This window comes from Loxodonta africana, chromosome 5 (genome assembly GCF_030014295.1).
Source record: "Loxodonta africana isolate mLoxAfr1 chromosome 5, mLoxAfr1.hap2, whole genome shotgun sequence".
Lineage (NCBI taxonomy): Eukaryota > Metazoa > Chordata > Mammalia > Proboscidea > Elephantidae > Loxodonta > Loxodonta africana.
Window position 1 is genome coordinate 11674772 of NC_087346.1, and position 22736 is coordinate 11697507.

Below are 22736 nucleotides of genomic sequence, written 5' to 3' on the forward strand. Positions count from 1 at the left end.
GGTTCCCCAAAGATTAAAGTGCTGGGCTGCTAACCAAAAGGTCCATGGTTCAAACCCACAAGGCATTCTGCAAGAGAAAAGACCAGTGATCTGCTCCTGTAAAGATTACGGCCTAGGAAACCCTATGGGGGAGTTCTACTCTGTCCTGTAGGATCTCTATGAGTAGGAACACGGCAGTCAAGTGAGTCTGCTACTGGTACAACTAGAGACACATAGATGGCTGGAACAGAATCAAGAGCCAAGATATAAATCCATCCTTCCTGTTCCTTGACAAAGGATCAAATTTCATTAAAGAGGGAAAAGGCAGTCTTTTTAACAAATGGTGCTGATAAAACTGGATGTCCATCTGTAAAAAATGAAACAGGGCACATATCTCACACCGTACACAAAAACTAACTCAAAATGGATCAAAGACTTAAACATAAAACCTAAAATGATAAAGATTATGGAAGAAAAAATAGGGACAATGCTAAGGGGCCTTATATATGGTATAAATAGAATACAAACTATAACTAACAATGCACAAAAACCAGGCGATAAACTAGATAACTAGCAGCTCCTAAGAATTAAATGCTTATGGTGATCAAAAGACTTTACCAAAAGAGTCAAAAGAATACCTACAGACTGGGAACATTTTTTTTAGCTATGACATATATGACAAAGGTCTAATCTCTAAAATCTATAGTAAAATCCAACACCTTTACAATAAAAGACAAATAATCCAATTTAAAAAATGGGAAAGGATATGAATAGACACTTCACAAAAGAAGACTTTCATTGGACTAACAGACACATGAAGAAATGTTCATGATCATTAGCCATTAGAGAAATGTAAATCAAAACTACAGTGAGATAGCATCTCACCCCAACATTACTGGCATGGACTAAAAAAACAGAAAACAAAAAATGTTGGAGAGTTTGAGGAGAGATTGGAACTCTTATGCACTGCTGGTGGGAATGTAAAATGGTGCAACCACTGTGGAAAACGATATAGCACCTCCATAAAAAGCTGGAAATAGAAATACCATATTATTTAGCAATTCCACTCTGAAGAATATATCTTAGAGAAATAAGTGCCATAAGATGAATAGACATGTGCACAACCGTGTTCATTGCAGCATTATTCACAACAGCTAAAAGATGGAAAAAAATCTAATTACCGATTCACATATGAATGGATAAGCAAATTATAGTAGATACACACAATAAAATAATATGCAAGGATAAAGAACAATGATGAATCCTCAAAACATCTCACTACATGCATGAATCTGGAGGGCATTATGCAGAGTGAAATAAGTCAATCACAAAAGGCAAATATTCTATAATGCAACTATAATAAAGAAAATGTTTATACACAGAAAAAAAGCAATATTTGGTGGTTATGAGGGAGGAGAGGGCTGGGGAGAAAATTACTAATCAGATAGTAGACAAGCATTAACTTTAGTGACGGGAAAGACAACACACAATATAGAAGAATTCAGCTCAAAGTGACTGAGACAAAATCATACAAGCTTCCTAAACACATCCAGATTCCTCAGCTGAGGGCTGAGGACCATGGTTTCAGGGGGCATTTTAGTCAATCAGCATAACAAAGTTCATATGGAAAACGTTCTAATATCCTACTTTGGTGAGTAGAATCTGGAGTCTTAAAAGTTTGTGAGCAGCCATCAAAGATATGTCTACTGGTTTTATCCTGTCTGGAGAAAAGGAGAATTAAGAAAATCAGACACAAGGAAAATATTTGTCCAAAGTACTAATGGACCACATACATGAACCACAGACTCCAACAGCCTGAGCACAGAACTAGATTGTACCTGGCTACTACCACCTATGACACTGACAGGAATCACAATAGAGAGTATAAGACAGAGTAGGAGAAAAATGTAGAAAAAAATTCAAGTTCACAAAAATAAAAAGACCAGGTTTACCAGTCTGACAGAGACTGGAGAAATCCTCAAGACTATGGCCCGCAGAAACCCTGCTAACTCAGAACTGAGGAGGACTAAAGCTACTCCTAAAGCCCACCTTTCAGCCAAAGATTAGACAGGCCTATAAAACTAATAACACACGTGAGGAAGGTGATTTTTAGTTCAATCAACTATATAAAACCAAATGGGCAAGACCTGCCCAAAATCAATGAGGAGAAGGCAGGAAGGGACAGGAAAACTAGACGAATGGACACAGGGAACCCCAGGTGGGAAGTCAAAGGAGGAGGTTCCTGACACAATGCGGGGATAGCATCCAGTGTCACAAAACAATTTGTGTATAAATTTTTGAGTGAGAAACTAATTTGCGCTGTAAACTTTCACCGAAAGCACAATAATAATTAAAACAAACAAGCAAACAAAAGATGCATCTCTCAAAAAAGAACTGACAACATGATTATTCTGGTTTGGTCTGTATGTTTATTTTTCTGTTAAAATTCAATAAATTCTTCAAAGAGGAGTGCACTTGAGGGAGCTCAGACAACATTTACTGCTGTCCTTGTCAGTATAGTGGTAAGTATCCCTGCCTTTCACTCGGGAGACTGGTGTTCAATTCCCTGATGGGGATGCAGATGCCCTTTTTGGAAACTCTGGTGGTATGGCGGTTAAGAGTTTGGCTGCTAAACAAAAAAAGGTTGGTAATATGAATCCACCAGATGCCCCTTGGAAATCCTATTGGGGCAGTTCTACTCTGTCCCATAGGGTTGCCATGAGTCAGAATTGACTCAACGACGATGTGTTTTTTAATACATTTAATGAAGTGAGGTTTTCATCAAATGTTTCAAATTTAACTCAAAATATATTTTTGTGAAAGAAAATAATTGCTTTCTTCAAAAATGTGTTGTATTAAATGAACCTTATCCATACAAATAAAACATGTAATTATTCTAATTTAAGTCAAATAGGCAAAAAAAAAAATAAAATAACGGTTTTTTAAAGTAATAAGTTGATTATTAGTAAACTAATTTTTTCTTAAGTGTATATACCAATTTAGAGAAGTGATTTTAAACATGGAAAAAATATCCTTGGCAGTTAGTTAAAGAGATGTGTGATTTGTGTCTATAATCGGTCTAGATTTTGCCCTTTCCTGGGTAGGCCACGGACATAGTGAATGAAAAGTAAACTCAAAACTGAACTTTGAAGAGCTCTCGAAAGTAAAATATTTTTTGCTTGTTTTTTGTTTTATTTGTTCTGGTAAGTTGATCTATACTGAAATCGTTTGAGAAAATGGTGTAGAGGAAAACATAGATTGGGGTAACACAGTGTTTTCTATTTTTGTGTCACATTAGGGCTTAGGAAAGTAAAGCTCTCTGCAGATTAACTCTTCTTCGTTGTTCTGACAGCAAAAAATGATTCGTGTAACTATTTTCTTTAAGATGATTGGCTGGTAGAATCAAAGGAAAGTACATATTTAAATAAAATTTAAACTGTATTAATTACACATTCTAGAAGGGATTCTACTAACGTACAATAAAAGACTGAATTATCACTCTGATAAATATTTGCATTTGCAATATATAGTAAATTACCCAGTATTAATTTGATGGCTACTGCCTACCAAGCACAAAATTGAGAGACAGAGAAATGCGCCAGCAGCTTTCAACTTTCCTTTGTTGCTGTTATCGTTATTGTTGTTTTACTTATTTTTCCTTCCCTTCACAAGGCGTCTCCCACCCTATACGGCACCAGTAGCTAGTATTAGTTAAGATTTATGAAGACTCTTGTTCCCAAAATGTGATCTGCAGATTCTTGAAGGTTCCCAAGACACCTTTAGGGGCTCCACTAAGTCAAAACTATTTTCTTAATAATGCCGAGACATTCCTTGCCTTTTTCATTGTATTGACATTTGCAGCGATGGTATAAAAGCAATGGAAAATAAAAGTGCTGGCATCTTAGCATGAATCAAGACTGGCACAAATTGTACTAATAATTATTGTATTTTCCACTCCCACACAGTGAAAAGAAATGCCAGTTTCATATCTACAGTAAAATTATTAATATTATTAAATATCTACCAGTTGAACAAATGTCTTTAATATTCTGTGTGATACAATGGGAGGTTATGAATAAAGCACTTTTTCTATTTGCTTTCTATTTCTAGCAACCAAGCTTCATGACTAACATATTCCCTACGACCGACACATATTAAGAGCTCAATAAATGTTCTTATTATTGATATCATCAATACTGTTAAAGTGCCATGCATGTACAAGGTGCTGAATGATTCTAAAGCTATACTGTCAGAAAGATGCTTTCAACTATTTTGAATGCACACCTCCTGCTCTCACCTGAGACTTCCGGCTGCTACAGATGTGCACAGGTAGGTGGCAGCATGATTGTAAGCTAGGGCTTGGGTTTTCAGAGGACCCAATAGAGAGACTTGCAAAAGAGCTCTAACCCTGCCAGTTGATAAACTGGGGTACAGAGAGATTTCTACCCAGTGCTAAACAATACTCAGACAGGCTCATAGCTGGCTCGGTGAAACAAACACTGCTACTACTTAAAACACACCGGAAGCGATACGTGAGCATGAAACATAATTTTTTCCATAAATATTCAAAAGGATAATAACTTTAAACCTAAGTTAACTGAAGTGGCACATACATGAAAATTACCTGTTGTTGTTGTTGTTAGGTGCCGTCGAGTCGGTTCCGACTCATAGCGACCCTATGAACAACAGAACAAAACGCTGTCCGGTCGTGCGCCATCCTTACAATCGTTGTTATGCTTGAGCTCATTGTTGCAGCCACTGTGTCAATCCATCTCGTTGAGGGTCTTCCTCTTTTCCGCTGACCCTGTACTCTGCCAAGCACGATGTCCTTCTCCAGGGACTGATCCCTCCTGACGACACGTCCAAAGTATGTAAGATGCAGTCTTGCCATCCCTGCTTCTAAGGAGCGTTCTGGTTGTACTTCTTCTAAGACAGATTTGTTTGTTCTTTTGGCAGTCCATGGTATATTCAATATTCTTTGCCAACACCACAATTCAAAGGCGTCAACTCTTCTTCGGTCTTCCTTATTCATTGTCCAGCTTTCACATGCATATGATGTGATTGAAAATACCATGGCTTGGGTCAGGCACACCTTAGTCTTCAGGGTGACATCTTTGCTCTTCAACACTTTGAAGAGGTCCTTTGCAGCAGATTTGCCCAATGCAATGTGCCTTTTGATTTCTTGACTGCTGATTCCATAGCTGTTGATTGTGGATCCAAGTAAAATGAAATTCTTGACAACTTCAATCTTTTCTCCGTTTATCATAATGTTGCTCATTGGTCCAGTTGTGAGGATTTTTGTTTCCTTCATGTTGAGGTGTAATCCATACTGAAGGCTGTGGTCGTTGATCTTCATTAGCAAGTGCTTCAAGTCCTCTTCACTTTCAGCAAGCAAGGTTGTGTCATCTGCATAACACAGGTTGTTAATGAGTCTCCCTCCAATCCTGATGCCCCGTTCTTCTTCGTATAGTACAGCTTCTCGTATTATTTGTTCAGCGTACAGATTAAATAGGTATGGTGAAAGAATACAACCCTAAAGCACGCCTTTCCTGACTTTAAACTAATCAGTATCCCCTTGTTCTGTCCGAACAACTGCCTCTTGATCTATGTAAAGGTTCTTCATGAGCACAATTAAGTGTTCTGGAATTCCCATTCTTTGCAGTTTTATCTATAGTTTGTTATGATCCACACAGTCAAATGCCTTTGCATAACCAATAAAACACAGGTAAACATCCTTCTGGTATTCTCTGCTTTCAGCCAGGATCCATCTGACATCAGCAATGGTATCCCTGGTTCCATGTCCTCTTCTGAAACCGGCCTGAATTCTGGCAGTTCCCTATCAATATACTGCTGCAGCCGTTTTTGAATGATCTTCAGCAGAATTTTGCTTGCGTGTGAAATTAATGATACTGCTCTATAATTTCCACATTCAGTTGGATCACCTTTCTTGGAAATAGGCATAAATATGGGTCTCTTCCAGTCAGTTGGCCAGGAAGCTGTCTTCCATATTTCTTGGCACAGACGAGTGAGCACCTCCAGCAGTGCATTTGTTTGTTGAAACATCTCAATTGATATTCCATCAATTCCTGAGCCTTGTTTTTTGCCAATGCCTTCAGAGCAGCTTGGACTTCTTCCTTCAGTACCATCAGTTCCTGATCATATGCCAACTCTTGAAATGGTTGAATATTGACTTATTCTTTTTGGTATAATGACTCTTTGTATTCCTTCCATCTTCTTTTGATGCTTCCTGCATCATTTAATATTTTCCCCATAGAATCCTTCACTATTGCAATTCAAGGCTTGAATTTTTTCTTCAGTTCTTTCAGCTTGAGAAACGCCAAGTGTGTTCTTTCCTTTTTGTTTTCCATCTCCAGCTCTTTGCACATGTTATTATAATACTTTATTTTGTCTTCTAGAGAGGCCCTTTGAAATCCTCTGTTCAGTTCTTTTACTTCATGAATTCTTCCTTTTGCTTTAGCGGCTCAATGCTCAACAGCAAGTTTCAGAGTCTCCTCTGACATCCACCTTGGTCTTTTCTTTCTTTCCTGTCTTTTCAGTGACCTCTTTCTTTCTTCATGGATGATGTCCTTGATGTCATTCCACAACTCGTCAGGTCTTTGGTCACTAGTATTCAATGCATCAAATCTGTTCTTCAGATGGTCTCTAAATTCAGGTGGGGTACACTCAAGGTCATATTTTGGCTCTCATCAACTTGCTCTGATTTTCTTCAGTTTCAGCTTGAACTTGCATATAAGCAATTGATGGCCTGTTCCACAGTCAGCCCCTGGCCTTGTTCTGACTGTTGATATTGAACTTTTCCATCATCTCTTTCCACAGATGTAGTCAATTTGATTTGTGCATGTTCCATCTGGTGAGGTCCATGTGTATAGTCGCTGTTTATGTTGGTGAAAGAAGGTATTTACAATGAAGAAGTCGTTGGTCTTGCAAAATTCTATCATTCAATCTCTGGCATTGTTTCTATCACCAAGGCCATATTTTCCAACTACTGATCCTTCTTCTTTGTTTCCAACTTTGGCATTCCAGTCGGCAGTAATTATCAATGCATCTTGATTGTATGTTCGATCAATTTCAGACTGTAGCTGCTGATAAAAATCTTCTATTTCTTCATCTTTGGCCCTAGTGTTTGGTGCGTAAATTTGAAAGATAGTCGTATTAACTGGTGTTCCTTGTAGGCGTATGGATATTATCCTATCACTGACAGCGTGGTACTTCAGGGTAGATCTTGAAACGTTCTTTTTGACGATGAATGCAACACCATTCCTCTTCGAGTAATCATTCCAGCATAGTAGACTATATGATTGTCCTATTAAAAAATGGCCAATACCAATCCATTTCAGCTCACTAATGCCTAGGATATCGATGTTTATGTGTTCCATTTCATTTTTGATGATTTCCAAATTTCCTAGATCCATACTTCGTACATTTCTCATTCTGATTATTAATGGATGTTTGCAGCTGTTTCTCCTCATTAGCGTCGTGCCACATCAGCAAATGAAGGTCCTGAAAGCTTTACTCCATCCATGTCATTAAGGTCTTCTCTACTTTGAGGAGGCAGCTCTTCCCCAATCATGTTTTGAGTGCCTTCCCACCTGGGGTGCTCATCTTCCAGCACTATATCAGGCAATGTTCCGCTGCTATCCATAAGGTTTTCACTGGCTAATGCTTTTCAGAAGTAGACTGCCGGGTCCTTCTTCCTAGACTGTCTTAGTCTGGAAGCTCAACTGAAACCTGTCCTCCATGGGTGACCCTGCTGGTATCTGAATACCACAGTATGACAAACTGACAGACACATGAGAGGAAAATTACCTATAACACCAAAAATGATATCTTAATGGCACAAATTTTTGGAAGAGACAGGAAATAACATGAATAACTGAAGGGGGAAAAGGATAAAAAGGAGGAGGAGTTAACCATTTCAATTACAGCATTAGAACAGATATTCATGGAATTAAAAAGTATTTTTTAAATGTAATATGTCTCTATCTGAAATGTAAGAGGAAATGTCACTATGAAGACCCACATTAGTATTCTGGAAGACAAAGTGAAAAAAAATAACATAAAATACAAAAAAAAAAAAAAAAATGGAAATAATGAGGGAAGAATAAGACAATTGAAGAACAATGCAAAAAGTCTAAAATGAATGTGATGGAATAATAAGAAGTATAAAAAATAGGTGGAAATCACGAGAATTACAGAAAGTGTGGGAATTTTCTTTAACCTGAGGAGGCTTTGAGTCAGTATATTTAAAAGCACATCCAGTTATAGCCGGGTTAAGCAGAAATTTGGGTATAATTCTTGAAATTTCAAAAACAAGAGAAAGATTTTGAAAACTTCCAATCAGAAAATCAGACAAGTGACTGGCAAGAGAAGCGAGACTAAGCTATCCAGCTGGGTCCTTAACACCATCGCATGTGACCACCTTGTTCACCCTTCTTGGGTTGTGGCAACTGCGCTGGACATGTGTCCCACATGATATAGCTACAAGATGTAAGAGCACCACCAACCAATACAAACTTTAATTTTCAGCTTTCTCCTTTCTAGTGTCCCTCTTCTTTTTATTTTGCTGATTCCAATTCCCTTTTCAGAAAGTTGTTCATTTGTGGACAATCAAGATTTTAACTTACCTATTTAAATTTTGTAGCTGCTGAGATTTCAAGGATCATCTTTGTTAAAGAGATGCTTAATATTTAGAAATGTATGGAGAAATAACTTCATAAGTTTGGGTTAGCGTTTTTTTTTTTTTTTTTTGGAAAGAAGAGACTTTTGAATAAGTACAGAAGATATTATCTATTGAAGCCTGGTGGTATGGAGAATGAAATACAAAAGAGAAAAAAAAATTCAAACATTACCAGTGAAAATGCCTTACTACTATCAGAAAGTAATTTTGCTATTTAAATTTCTCTATGGAACATAAAACACTGATATCATTTCTAAAATTAAGAGGCTTATAAGATATCACAGTATATAAACTGCACTCTCTTATGGAAAGTACCAAGACTTTGTTTTGCAAAATTAATGAAATTGCTCACTTCATCACTTCTTCACTTCTATTACCTGTTTAATGACTTCATACACTCTGGGAGAGAAGTGTACAATGAATTTAACAAGATTTTTACTAGTTTGCTGTTCACACTATGCATGCAGATGTATTTTATATGCAATAGTCATTTAGGTTTACTCAAATTCTATATATATTCTATTCATATCTATATCAAAGTTTATTAGTTGTTTTTTAACTATGTATCTATTTATCCATCTATCTATTTATCATCTATGTCTGTCTGTCTATCTACCTGTCTATAGTTGCTATATTTATAATACATAATAGAATCTTTCAGTATTTTATTTCTAATATGGAACATTAACTAAACATGATAATATTTTGCTACACACTTTTAATAGCATAAATAAAATACTAGTTCTTGAATTATAAGAAATGATTATTGACAGATAATTACTATCTTGTTAGATAACCTCATTCAGTATTTATATTCATATGTAGTCTACATGGAAACCCTGGTGGCATAGTGGTTAAGAGCTATGGCTGCTAACCAAAGGGTCAGCAGTTCGAATCCACCAGGCTCTCCTTGGAAACTCTATGGAGCAGTTCTACTCTGTCCTGTAGGGTCGCCATGAGTCGGAACTGACTCGATGGCACTGGATTTAGTAGTCTATTATTGTAATATAAAATAAGAAACATTCATAATAAAAGTCAGTAAAATATTAACTTTTTGTTCTGATGATAAATATGAAAAATGGTCATTTTGAGGAAATAACATGACAAGAAAAATAAAGCATACTAAAAATAATGTTACATTTATTCTGCCAATAAGATTCTCAGTCTTGATTTTAAAGTAATATGATGACTGAGTAATTTGTGACAATTATAGCTTCCCTAATTATGTATATGATTTGTTGGATTTCATCATGAAAAACTTTGGAAGAAATATTGAAAAATAAATAAATTCTAAACAAAATTTAATTTTATAAAAATGAATCCTTTGGTCCTCACATTATTAAAACAGTAACAACAACAAAACACACACACACACACAATCACATGACCTGTTTCCTTTTTTGCTATATATACAATTTAGGAAAACATTCTAATTTTTGTTTGTTTGTTTAGGTAAATTAAATATTATCAATAACATAAATAATGTAGAGGATGACTCTATCGATCAATGGTTTACCAAGGCAACTATTGCCATATTAAAGTCCAACCTAAAAATATAATCCAATGTTTCTTATCTCTCTATCAGTCTATCTATATACACGTGTATTTATTTGTGTTTAATAATGGAAGTTCTTGACCACATTTTCCTTGTTTGCTTTAAATAAAGCACCTTCCTTAATATATTTAACTTTGAGTAACTGTCTAACTTCCTTTACGTACCACACAAATTCTCAGGGTGGAAACATAACCTGGTTTGATTTCTTGCAGTGGAATTCAGAATTTAGAATAAAGGATTAAAAGAAGGATTCAGTACCCTGCCCTAGGCTTCTAAACAAGCATGACAAGAAATAAGTGTGCATCAGGATCAGTTGTTTCATTAGCTGCCTCGTTTCCTTTTATTTTTAGTTTTTCCTGAGGAAGAACATGATCAAAATGAGCATAGACAGTGTCAAAATAATCCAGGCACCTTGACTCTACATATGTGGGTGGTTAGGTTATTGGTTCATGAACAACCTTTTCAGTAGTAAGTTTTGCTAAGCCCTAAACAAAATAATAGGATTTAACTAGACATCCTATTATTTTATCTCAAAATAATTCAAAGCAGTTGCAGCAGCACTTGGACAAGAACCAGCCAGAAATTCAAGCCGGATTCAGACGAGGATGTGGAACCAGAGATAACATTGCTGATGTCAGATAGATCTTGGCTGAATTCAAAGAACACCAGAAATATATTTACCTGTGTTTTTACTGACTATGCAAAGGCGTTTGGCTATGTGGGTCATGACAAATTATGGATACATTGCAAAAATGGGAATTTCAGAACACTTAATTGTGCTCATGAGGAACCTACACTTAGGCCAAGAGGCAGTCATTAGAACAGAACAAGGAGATAGTGTGTGAATTAAAATTAGGAAAGATGTGTGTAAGGATTGTATCCTGTCACCATATTTATTCAATCTGTCCATGTGAAAGCTGGACGATGAATAAGGGAGACTGAAGAATAATCGATGCCTTTGAATTCTGGTTTGGGGAGGAATATTTAATATACCGCAGATTGCCAGAAGAATGAACAGGTCTGTCTTGGAAGAAGTACAGCCAGAATGGCTAATTCAAAGCAAGGATGGTGAGACTTCATCTCACATACTTTGGAGATGTTATCAGGAGGGACCGGTCTCTGGAGATGGACATCATGCCTGGTAAAGTAGAGGCTCAGTGAAAAAGAGGAAGACCCTCAATGATATGGATTGACATAGTGACTGCAATTATAGGCTCAAGCATAACAATGATTGTGAGGATGGCACAGGATTGGGCAGTGTCTCGTTCTGTTGTACATAAGGTCAGTATAAATTGGAACTGCCTCGATGGCACTTAACAATAATACAATCTGTATGATGAGCAAATAATCTGAAAAAATGGACTATATGAAGAAGAATGCAGCATCAGGATTGGAGAAAGACTCATTAGCAAGCTGTGATATAAAGGTGACACAATATTGCTTGCTGAAAGTGAAGAAGACTTGAACAACTTACTGGTGAAGATCAAAGGCTACAGCCTTCAATATGGATTATACTTCAACATAAAGAAAACACTCCTTACAACTAGAACAATACACAACATCATGATAAATGGAGAAAATATTAAAGCTGTCAAGCTTTTCATTTTATCTGGATTCACAATCAATGCCCATGGTAGCAACAATCAAGAAATCAAACGCATATTGCATTGGGCAAATCTGCTGCAAAAGACCTCTTTGAAGTGCTTTAAAAAAAAAAGCAAAGATGTCACTTAGAGGGCTAAGGTGTGCTCTACCCAAGCTATTATATTTTCAATCACCTCATATGCATGTGAAACCTGAACAATGAATAAGGAAAATGGTAGAAGAATTGATGCCTTTGAATTAGGGTGTTAGCAAACAGCATTGTATATACCATGGACTTCCATAAGAATGAAGAAATCTGTCTTTGAAGAAGTACAACCAGAATGCTCCTTAGAAGCAAGGGCAAGGAGACTTAGAATTGAGGATGAAGAGTCTTCATCTTGCTTACTTTGGACATGTTACCAGGAGGAATCAGTCCCTGGAGATGGACATCATGCTTTTTAAAGTAGAGGGTCAGGGGAAAAGAGTAAGACCCTCAACCAGATGGACTGGCTCAAGCAGAGCAACTCTTGTGAGGATGGCACAGGACTGGGCAGCAGTGTTTCTTTCTATTCTACATAGGGTTGTTATGAGTCAAAATTGACTAGATGGCACCTAACAATGACAACAACACCTAGACATCAGATGTTAGAATGGAGGAGAGGTTCTGGCTACCAATCCAGAGCAATTTCTACATAAACCAGACAATCAATTTTAATTCTTAAAATTTCCTGAACCCAACTCTCCATTCAGACACTCAAATTTCAAAAGCCTAAGTATGAGTATACTAGAAATATTTTTATGTTTAAGCCTTGAGACTAAATGTAAGCATATTTATATTTATGTTAAATTTATATTAACTAGGACAAAAAAGTTCTGACGACAGATATGTGCGTGCGTGTGTCTGCGTATATGAGTGTGTGTGTATGTGTATTTTAAATCACTGTTACATTTAAATCAATATGATCTGAGAGGAGAGGGGACAGTTCAGATTAATCTGAACAAAACAGAACTAAGAATTTACATTGATTTTCTACTTTCCAAAATTCTTCATAAATCATGATCATCACATGCCATTCCTATGTGCCCTTGATTCTGAAAGCTATAATCTCTTCTTTTACTTCAAGTCCTTCAGAACAGGACATTTTTCTAAGCACTCCTTCCTACTTACACATTGTACTTATATCCTCTATCTTCCTTTTTTATTTACCTATAATATTGCTAGCTGTACGCAGTATGCTGACATCTCAAGGTTAACAAAATGAGTTAATGAATAATAATACTTTTGTTCTCAGTGGGCCACTTGCCTATAAGTTCAGTAAACTAGGAAAGAGGTAAACTCTCAAGCATGTTAATATTGTAGATATTCTAAACATGATTTCTGAAATGGTTAAGTTCAAAAATCCTTACCATCAAAAAAATGCTTCATAATTTCTGATTTAAAAATTATATAGACCATCTTTCCCTAATATTTGCTATTTGCGGTACACACAAGAACAACCCGTATGATCTAACATAAATATTCAGGAAAAAAATTGATAAATATTTGTAATTTTCATTTCACATGAAATCAAGGGCAATATTATCCTGGTGATATTCAGGTAATGATTAGTCCTGTCTCATTTATATTTATTATTCTTTCCTATTTTGATAATTTTTCACATATTCTGATTATTCATTACCACTGCTCTCACAATTGATTGACTATAATGAGTACTGAGAGCTCCACTCAATTGAAATAGCTTCTCTTTGTGGGATACACATTGGAAAATAATAAAAATGTGGCAGGTAAATTTTTTTGGATAGAAGTATGCAAAAAAGTGGATTGGAACAGGACAATTGAAGTGAAGAAAAAGAAAAATTATGAAAGAGGTTATTATAAGAAATAAATGTGCAAAAATAGCACACATTAGCAAGAAAAAGATTTTCTGAATCAACCGTGCCTTTGTGCAGTATTTCTTAATATATTCTGCTTGTGAAACATGTTCTAAAGAATCTGCAAAATCAAAGAGGCTTTAATGGAATGCACCTTCACTAAAGGCTAGCAACTTGACACACATCTTTCAGAAGAGTTTGAATTCTGTAATGGAAATATCATGACATTAACCAAAGGTGCTCACTAACTGATCTGAATTAAATAGATACAAACCAAAGGCAAGGTACCCTCAGGAATTTGAAGATAGAATAATAATGGCCTAATTTATTCAGAGTATAAAGTGCAGGTTAAGTTTAGGAAAGCAATTATAATTTCTATTTTGCAGAAATGTTTTACTTTAATCAGTACAGTTTGGTTATTTTTCTCTGATAATAATTGCTTCCTACTCGCAATACACAATATGTCTGTCTATCTACCTTCCTGTCTATCTATCCTCTATTTCTCTATCTATTCATCATTTCATTTATGAACGTGAAAGTTGTTGCCACTTGAAAGTAAAAAATATATTTAAATATACATTGCTATTTCCTGTAAGTCTTCTAAATCAACAACCTAACCTGATTAAACTCATTTTAAATAGAACACATTCCAAAATTTTAAAATATATATTTGAAATAAAATGATAAAATAAAACATGGCTAAGACATGGAATTAAACATAAACATAATAAAAAGGAAGAATTTTAATGCTTGATTAGTTTAAAAACTTTTAGACAATTGTTCTAATAGGTCTAAACATCCTAAAGATACTTTTGTGTGTTAGAATTTGCAAAAACAGTTGATTTCATCTACTTCTATTTTTTTAAAAATAATATGAAACCAATCTTTCATAGATATGATACAATTTCTCATAATATTAGCATGATTTTTAAAAAATACAATTTTTAAATGATATTCAATGTATTACTATTTGATGAATTGACACAGTGGCTATAACAATGGGGTCAAGCACAGTGACGATTGTGATAACTGTGCAGGATCAAGCGGTGTTTCCTTCTGTTGTACACAAGCTTGGTACGAGTCAGAACTGACTTGACGGCTTTTTTTTTTTGACAACAACATATTGCTATTTATAATTATCAGAAGTTTTTCGTTTATTCATTTCTTCTTTTCCATATAGGGAAAAACTGGTTGCCTTTTTTTGATGAAGCAAAACATGCTGACTTTTATCATAGTAACGTAAAATATCATTACTCACATTTATAATTACTCACGTTTTTAACCCTATGGCTGCAGCATGTATTTCTCTGCCACGTTACACATGATATGTAGAAAAAAAATAGGGCTAACATTTTGTTTTAAAATATTTTTAACATAAAATATTTTAGGCTTCTTTAATATAAGGTAAAATAAACATAATAAAAATTCAAATTCTATAGTCTTAGAACTGAAACACATTATTGCTATTGTTAGTATGTCAGCAACAACTTGTGATGGAGAGAAAAAATACATTTCAGTGCATCTGATGGAACTGAAAATGTGATCATTCAAATTTCTGAGTTCTTCGTCTTCCCACTCTTGCACAGCTGAAAAATAATATAGGCTAAAAGTGAATGTACTAAAATGAGATACAAATAATAGCCGTGTAGACAATTTTGATTTAGTTATATTGTTAATATTTTAAATTTTAATATTCCAATACATACCGAAACATTAAGAGTTATCACATAAGTGGAAAGAATATTAATATTTTTGGTTCCTATATTTTTGGTAAAATATTTTTATTAAATATGTTTTTGGATAATTGCACATTTACTTATTTGTATTACTGTATTTATTTCAGCTCTATACTTTATCAAAGGAACCCTGGTAGACTTTATCAAAGGAACCCTGGTGGCACAAAGGTATAGCTCTCAGATGCTAACTAAAAAGTTTGGCAGTTCTACTCACCAAGTGGCTCCAGGGAAGAAACTCTAGCAATTTGCTTCTGTAAATATTACAGGCAAGACAATCCTATGTGGGAGTTCTACTCTGTCGTACAGGCTCACTAGGAGTCAGAATCAACTCCACAACACCATATTTCACCAATGATAATAGTTTGAAATATTTTCAAACCATCACCTAGGGAAAAAAAGAAAAACTGTTTAGAATCTAAATCCATGAGGGTTTTTAACACACAATTTTTTTTGTGTTCTCCTACCAAGTGTCTCTAATTTCTATAATATTTGAAAAAATGGTCCACTTGATTTTTACTTTTGTTTGTGTTATAACAAAAGGGAATACACATTTGTTTAGTGAGATGATGAAAGAATAGAAAATCTAGAGATTAGAGCAATGAAAGTAATACAAGTGACTAAAATGCTGACTAATTGTCATGGTGTTTCTGTGGTGTTCCAGATGATTCGAAATTAGGAATTCTTTAGAGTCATGTATTCATAAATCCTTACAAGAGGATATAACCATATTTAAATAGGCTAATTCATAACTTTTGAATGTTCAATAACAATTTATTAAAGTGCATGTTCAATAAAATGGATTTGAAGATCATCCTATTTAATAAGACCTCAATTTTGTTCACTAATTTTAATAAACTACACAGTAGGAAATGAAGAATTATGGTTAGAAATCTAAATAATTTAGGAGGTAGTGTCAATTTTCGTACTGACTCATTTGTTTATTTTAAAGAATTATTTGTATGCTTAACTTTCTAGTGTTCCATCAATCAAATACAGTCTACTCAAAGCATGGTGATAGGATTATAAAACAATTAGGTTTCCTGGTAAAAAGATGAGGTGGGGAATGCTTTATGAATGTTGGCTAAATTGGTGGACTACAAAGAATTGGAACTATTAAATTCTCCTACTCAGGAAGGGATAGAAAGGAGAGGCAAACTAGATAAAATTAAATAGAAATGGATGTTCAGCAACAACAAAGACTCATAACAAGTGTACGCCTGATTAATGATATTATTTAATGGTAAGAGTTAAGCATTTATCATTCAACTTAGAATATCTTAGAAATTAGTTTCATCTAAATCTATGTGAGTTGTTTTTTAAATTGAAGAAACTTCAATCAAAATTAGCATGGGTTGTAGTTGGTAAGAAATTATACCAAAGTATTGTTAAGTAGCGTTCTCTAGACCACCAGTTCTCATCAATAATGCTTGAGTCAACAGATTAATTTTAACAACTTCTAAGGAACATTCAATTGTCCTACTTGGCCCAAAATACTTCCTCTTGATGTTCATATTTCTGACTAAACATTTTTTTTAAACGAACTTAGATAGAATTTATGAGTTTGAAGACTTTTGACAGATACATATCTCCTTGTAACTAGTACAAAGTTATAGATTATTCCTATCAGTCCAGAAATGTTCTCCACCCCCCTTTGTTATCAGTACAAGACTGAGGAAACCACTGATGTGATTTCTGTCACTATAGGTTTAGTTTTGACTCTTCTAGATTTCGGTAGAAATGTTTTACAGTATGTACAATTTTGTGGCCATCATTGCTGATGTGAGATGGACCTTAGCCAAATGGAGAGAATACCAGAAAGATGTTTACTTCTGTTTTACTAAGCAAAGACTTTTCCATCAAAACAAATTATGGGTAACATTGTGAAGAATGGGAATTGCAGAACACTAAATTGTGTTCATGTGGAATCTGTACAAAGATCAAGGGGATAATATGTGGTATAACATTGGATTAGGTATGTAGAGGGGCTGTATTTGTTCTCCTTACTTAATCTATATGTTGAAAAAATCATTTGAGAATGGCTATCTGAAGAAGAATGCAGCATCAGCGTTGGAAAAAGACTCAGGAATAACTTGAGATATGCCGATGACACAACTTTGCTTGCCTCCAGTGAAGATGACTTGGAACACTTACTGATGAAGATCAAACATTACTGCCTTAAGTTAGGATTACACCTGAACATAAAGAAAATGAATATGCTTACAACTGGCCAATAAACAACATCACGATAAATGCCAAAGAAAATGAATTTATCAAGGATTCCATTCTTTGTGGGTCAAAAGTTAATGCACAAGGAAACTACAGTCATGAAATTAAACAATGTGTTTCCTTGAGCAAATCTGCTCTGTTAGACCTATTTAAAGTGTTAAAAAGCAAAGGCATCATTTTGATGACTAATATGTGCCTGATCCAAGCCGAGATATTTTCAATTGCCTAATATGCATGTCAAAACTGGAAAATGAAAAAGGAAGGCAAAGGAAGAATTGATGTATTTGAATTGTGGTGTGTGTGAAGAATATTGAATATACTATGGACTGCCAGAACAACGAACAAATCAGTCTTGGAGGAATTACAGCCAAAAATTCTCCTTAGAGGTATAGATGATGGAACTTTGTCTCACTTACTTTGTACATGTCATCATGAGAGGAAAATTGTTGGAGAAAAACATCATGTTTGGTAAATAGATGGTCAATTAAAAAGAGGCAGATCTTTAATGAGATGGATTGACACAGAGGCTGAATCAAAGGGGCAAACATAGAAGTGATTGTGAGGATGGCACAGGACTGGGTAAGTTTTCATTCTGTTGTACGTAAGGTCAATTTGATGATGTCTAACAGCAATAATAATTTTGTGTCCATCTCCTTTTGTTCAACATACTATTTTGAGATTAATCTATATGTTTGTGTACAGCAGTTTATTACTTCTTATTACTGAGTTTTAGCTCATTGTAGAATATATTACAACTTTTTTATCCATTTACTTATCAATGGAATTTTGGGTTATTTCCAGATTTAGATGATTATGAATAATGTTTTTTTTAAACATTCAAGTAAATATTTTGAGGTGGATATGTGTTTTCTTTCTTTTTTCCCTGTAGCATTTTAAAGTTATTGTCCCATTGTCTTATGGCTTTCATATTTTTATGAAATTCTACGATCATGTTTGTAATTGTTTTTTCTTTAAGAAATGCGTAGTTTTTTTCTACATCAGTTTTTAAGATTTTTCTCTTTATTAATGCTTTTCAACAATTTGATTAAAATGGGCTTTGATATGGTTATCTTTGATTCTACTGTAATTATTTACCGCATTTGTGATTTACAATTACACATCTGTTTGACTGAATGATATTTTCTTTCTGTTCACTAGGACCGTGTTCATTTTTTTCCTAGAACTTTGTGTGTGTTTCGGGGGGAGGGGGATGCTTCTGTTTTAATAATTTCTAATGCTTTGTCTTCCAGTTCACTGATGTTTTCTTCTGAAGTAACTAAAAGTAACTAATTGTCAGTTAATTCCATCCAGTACTTTAATTTTTATTTCAAATATTGTATTTTTTTTATCTCTAGAAGTTCTATTCTGGTCTTAATTTTGACTGAGTGCAGGACACTGCATATTTTATATTGTCAAATGTTGAATTTTACTCTCTTTAAGAGTTTTGAAGTTTGTAACTTTTGAGGCTTGTTTTTAAGCTGTTAGGGCTGATCCAGAATAGCTTATACTTGGAGGTCACTTTAGCTCTACTAACATATAACCCTGCTTAGGGCTATATTGAGTGTCTCTGTTATTCAAGGAAGGACAACTATGACTTGTTGGCGCTCCAGTTATCTCACAGTCCTGTGTGCTCTCTGCATATTTTTAGCTTATAACCACCTCACCTGGCCATTCTTTGTTCTGCACATGAATACCCCATAACTTAGCAACTGTGTCAAGGAGACCCCTTTGCAGATTTTTGGAGCTGTTTCTCTTGTAGGTCCCTTCTCTCTGCTATTTTCCCTTAAACTATTCCAGCCTTGTGTCTCTCCCTGATTTTCAACCACTCTTTCTATAATTCAGCAAGCCCTATTCTCCTTTCCTGTTTCTCAGTTAGAAAGTGCCTCCAAGCAGAAGATAGAAGTATCTCCTGGCTCCTCTTTTATTATTTCCCTTTTCTCAGGTATTATAGTTCTTTACTATTGTTGTAAACGTCTGAAAACCATTGTTTTTCATACAGATTCCAGTTGTTTATGATGAGTTCAAAGTTTGACCCCAGTTACTTCATCTTGCCTGGAAAGGTTTTATTATTTATTTTTAAGAATAACTGATGGCAGTGCTTTGGGAAAAGGTTAATAATTTCTTCAGTCATGTAATATTTTTTGAAAATGACACAACTAAGAATTATTATGAAACTTGGGTAAGAATGAAATCAATAATGTGTGACAACATATCCTTTTTATACTGATAATGCACGCAATCTCTATTTTAGTAAACATCTGATATTTAAAACATCTTTTATACTTTGAAGCACTTCAAACAACAGATAACCGGTGCCTTTGATCAGGAATAAAACCTATGTCTCACAGAACACATATCAGTTTGAGAAATGTGTGACTGGTATTTCAGTAGCCTCATGTGTTTGGCTTGTCTGCATGGAGATGTGCTTATGATCCTTTGGTGTACAGTTTTGGCAAGGATTTTATTTTATCAGATTGTAAAGCACCTGTTTTTGTACTTGTTATCACATACCCCTATACGTCTCCAACAAAGGAAAATGGAGCAGAAACAAACACACTGATAGCTCTCAGGTTATATACTTCATAAGCCAAAATCTTGTTGTTGACCCCATCCTGTCTCTGTAATTCTCTGTAACTCTGAAACTCTGCTTTTGCGGCATCTATTTCTCTGCAACTACATGAACGTGCAGTTTTGAAACGCTATAAGGCCTGAAAGAGAGTTTATCATACAACAATAGTATTGTTTACCCCACCCCTACCCTGTAATTGACCTGAGGGATAATAATGTTAAGATTCTCTCTCTGAATTCACTCAATGCCACTGAGTAAATATACAGCAAGAGGCATTTTATTGACACGGCAAACCTTAATAGCAGTCTATTTTTTAAAAATACATATGATTTTTGTAACAGATCCGATTGAGGTTCTCATTCTGTAAGTGTATCTTTCCACTGGCTAGGAATGTGCAATACCACATCATTTTATTTTCTGTTGCACATATGCCACAGTCCTTAAGGGTTTCATGCAAAGCAAAATAGATCATACAGTCACATAATATTTAAAGTCATACCAGTTTAAGTAAAATTAGTAGTAGTATTTTAAGTCAAATCTCTGATAGATTTTCTTTTCTCTCTTTTTTTTTTAAGCCAAGTTCCACAAATGGTGCAACAATCTAACATCAACAGGCCTATTTGAATTGACTGGGCCTACTGACTTCTGGAAAAAAAAATTTGAAGGATCATATATATCCAAGAAGGTTATGCCTTAATGCCCAGTGTTCTGTTCTGACTAAAAAGATAAATGAATAAAAATATAATCTTTCAATTGCCTATATATATTACAACAAGAAGTGGAAACTTAGATGAGAAGGAAGTGGCTCTAATTAACATTACAGAAAAGAGAAGGAAGCTTTGTGGTACTTTTACGTAAACAGTTGCAGAGGAAGGTAACATAATATTGAAAAATTGACAAACTTTTCCAGGTGATAAGGCAGGGCATAAACTCAGGGGATGAAGCCATATATTTAGTAAAGATTAGATTTAAAGGGGAAAGTATGAAGAATGTCAGGTAATATATGTAGATAATAGTTTGAGCTTTTTTAGTGTCATAACAAGTTTAAAAAGAACATGTTATTGGTTTATATAATTCAAAATATAGCCATACCCCAAAATTTCCTTTCAAAGTACATAATACACAAACATACAAGTATATATGCTTGACATCTATTTTATCTTAGATAGTTTAGTCTGTGAGTCTAGTGTAGCCGTTTGCTTACATTTGAGGCAATGGGTTACAAAACAAACTTAAAATGTTGTTAACATTTAATTGAGGCCATTTCTCTGCAGTCTGTACAGCTGAACATTTAAAATTCACTTAAAATCAGTTTATCTCTCTTGAAAAAACTCTAAGTGCTATATTTAAATTTAAGAAAGACCTAAGTGTGTCTTTTAGAGGAATAAAGTAAATGTTACATCTGCTGGATTTAGCGCTACTTAGTGTCCTTTTTAGTGTCCAGACAAAACAAAAACTAGTCCAGTTGCCACTGAGTAGATCCTGACTCATTGAGACCCCATGTGTGAGAAGTAGAACTACACTCCAAGGGGATTTCAAGGCTGTGCTGTTTCAGGAGCAGGTTGCCAAGCCTTTCTTCCAAGCTGGCTCAGGAGGGTTCGAACTGCCAACCTGTTGGTTACTAGTTGAGTTCTTAAATGTTTGTGTCACCTAGGGACTCCAGAATTTCATAAATGTCTTTATGCCAGAATAAGTAAGGAAAAAATATCCTGCTCCAAAATACTTGCACAAGAGTGAAATCATATTACATATTGCCTATCCTATTTGTCTTCAAATAAAATGCTATTTTACCTCAATAAGCCATCATACCTAAAATTATTACAGTTTATAATCTTCTCTTTGAATAAGGTGTATTGTGAGCTTCCAGTATTACATTTTCTTGTTATTCAACTTTAAACTAATAAGCAAATTAGATTGTTAAGAATATGCAAGATTGGTCAATATAGATATCCTTTCTTTTCCTTTCCTTTCCATTCTATTCAGTCATCCTCCTGTTCCATTCCTTCCTTTCTCTTCTCTTTTCCTTCTCCTCATATTCCCTCCCCTCCCCTCCCCCTCCCCCTCCCCTCCTTTCACCTAAATAATTCTTATCTACTATCTAATTAGTGAATACTTCCCTCCCTCTGTCTACACCCTGAAACCATCAAAGAATATTTTCTTCTCTGTTTAAAATATTTCTCGAGTTCTCATAATAGTGGTCTCATACAATATTTGTCCTTTGGCAAATAATTTCACTCAGCATAATGCCTTCCAGATTTCTCCACGTTATGAAATATTTCATGGATTCATCATTCTTCTTTATTTTTGCATAGTATTCCATTGTGTGAATATAATTTATTTATCCATTCTTCTGTTGATGGGCACCTTGTTGCTTCCATCTTCTTGCTAATGGAAACAGTGCTGAAATGAACATGAGTGTTCATATATCTGTCCATGTACAGGCTCTTATTTCTCTAGGATATATTCCAAGAAGTGGGATTACTGGATCCTCTGGTAGTTCTATTTCTAGCTCTTTAA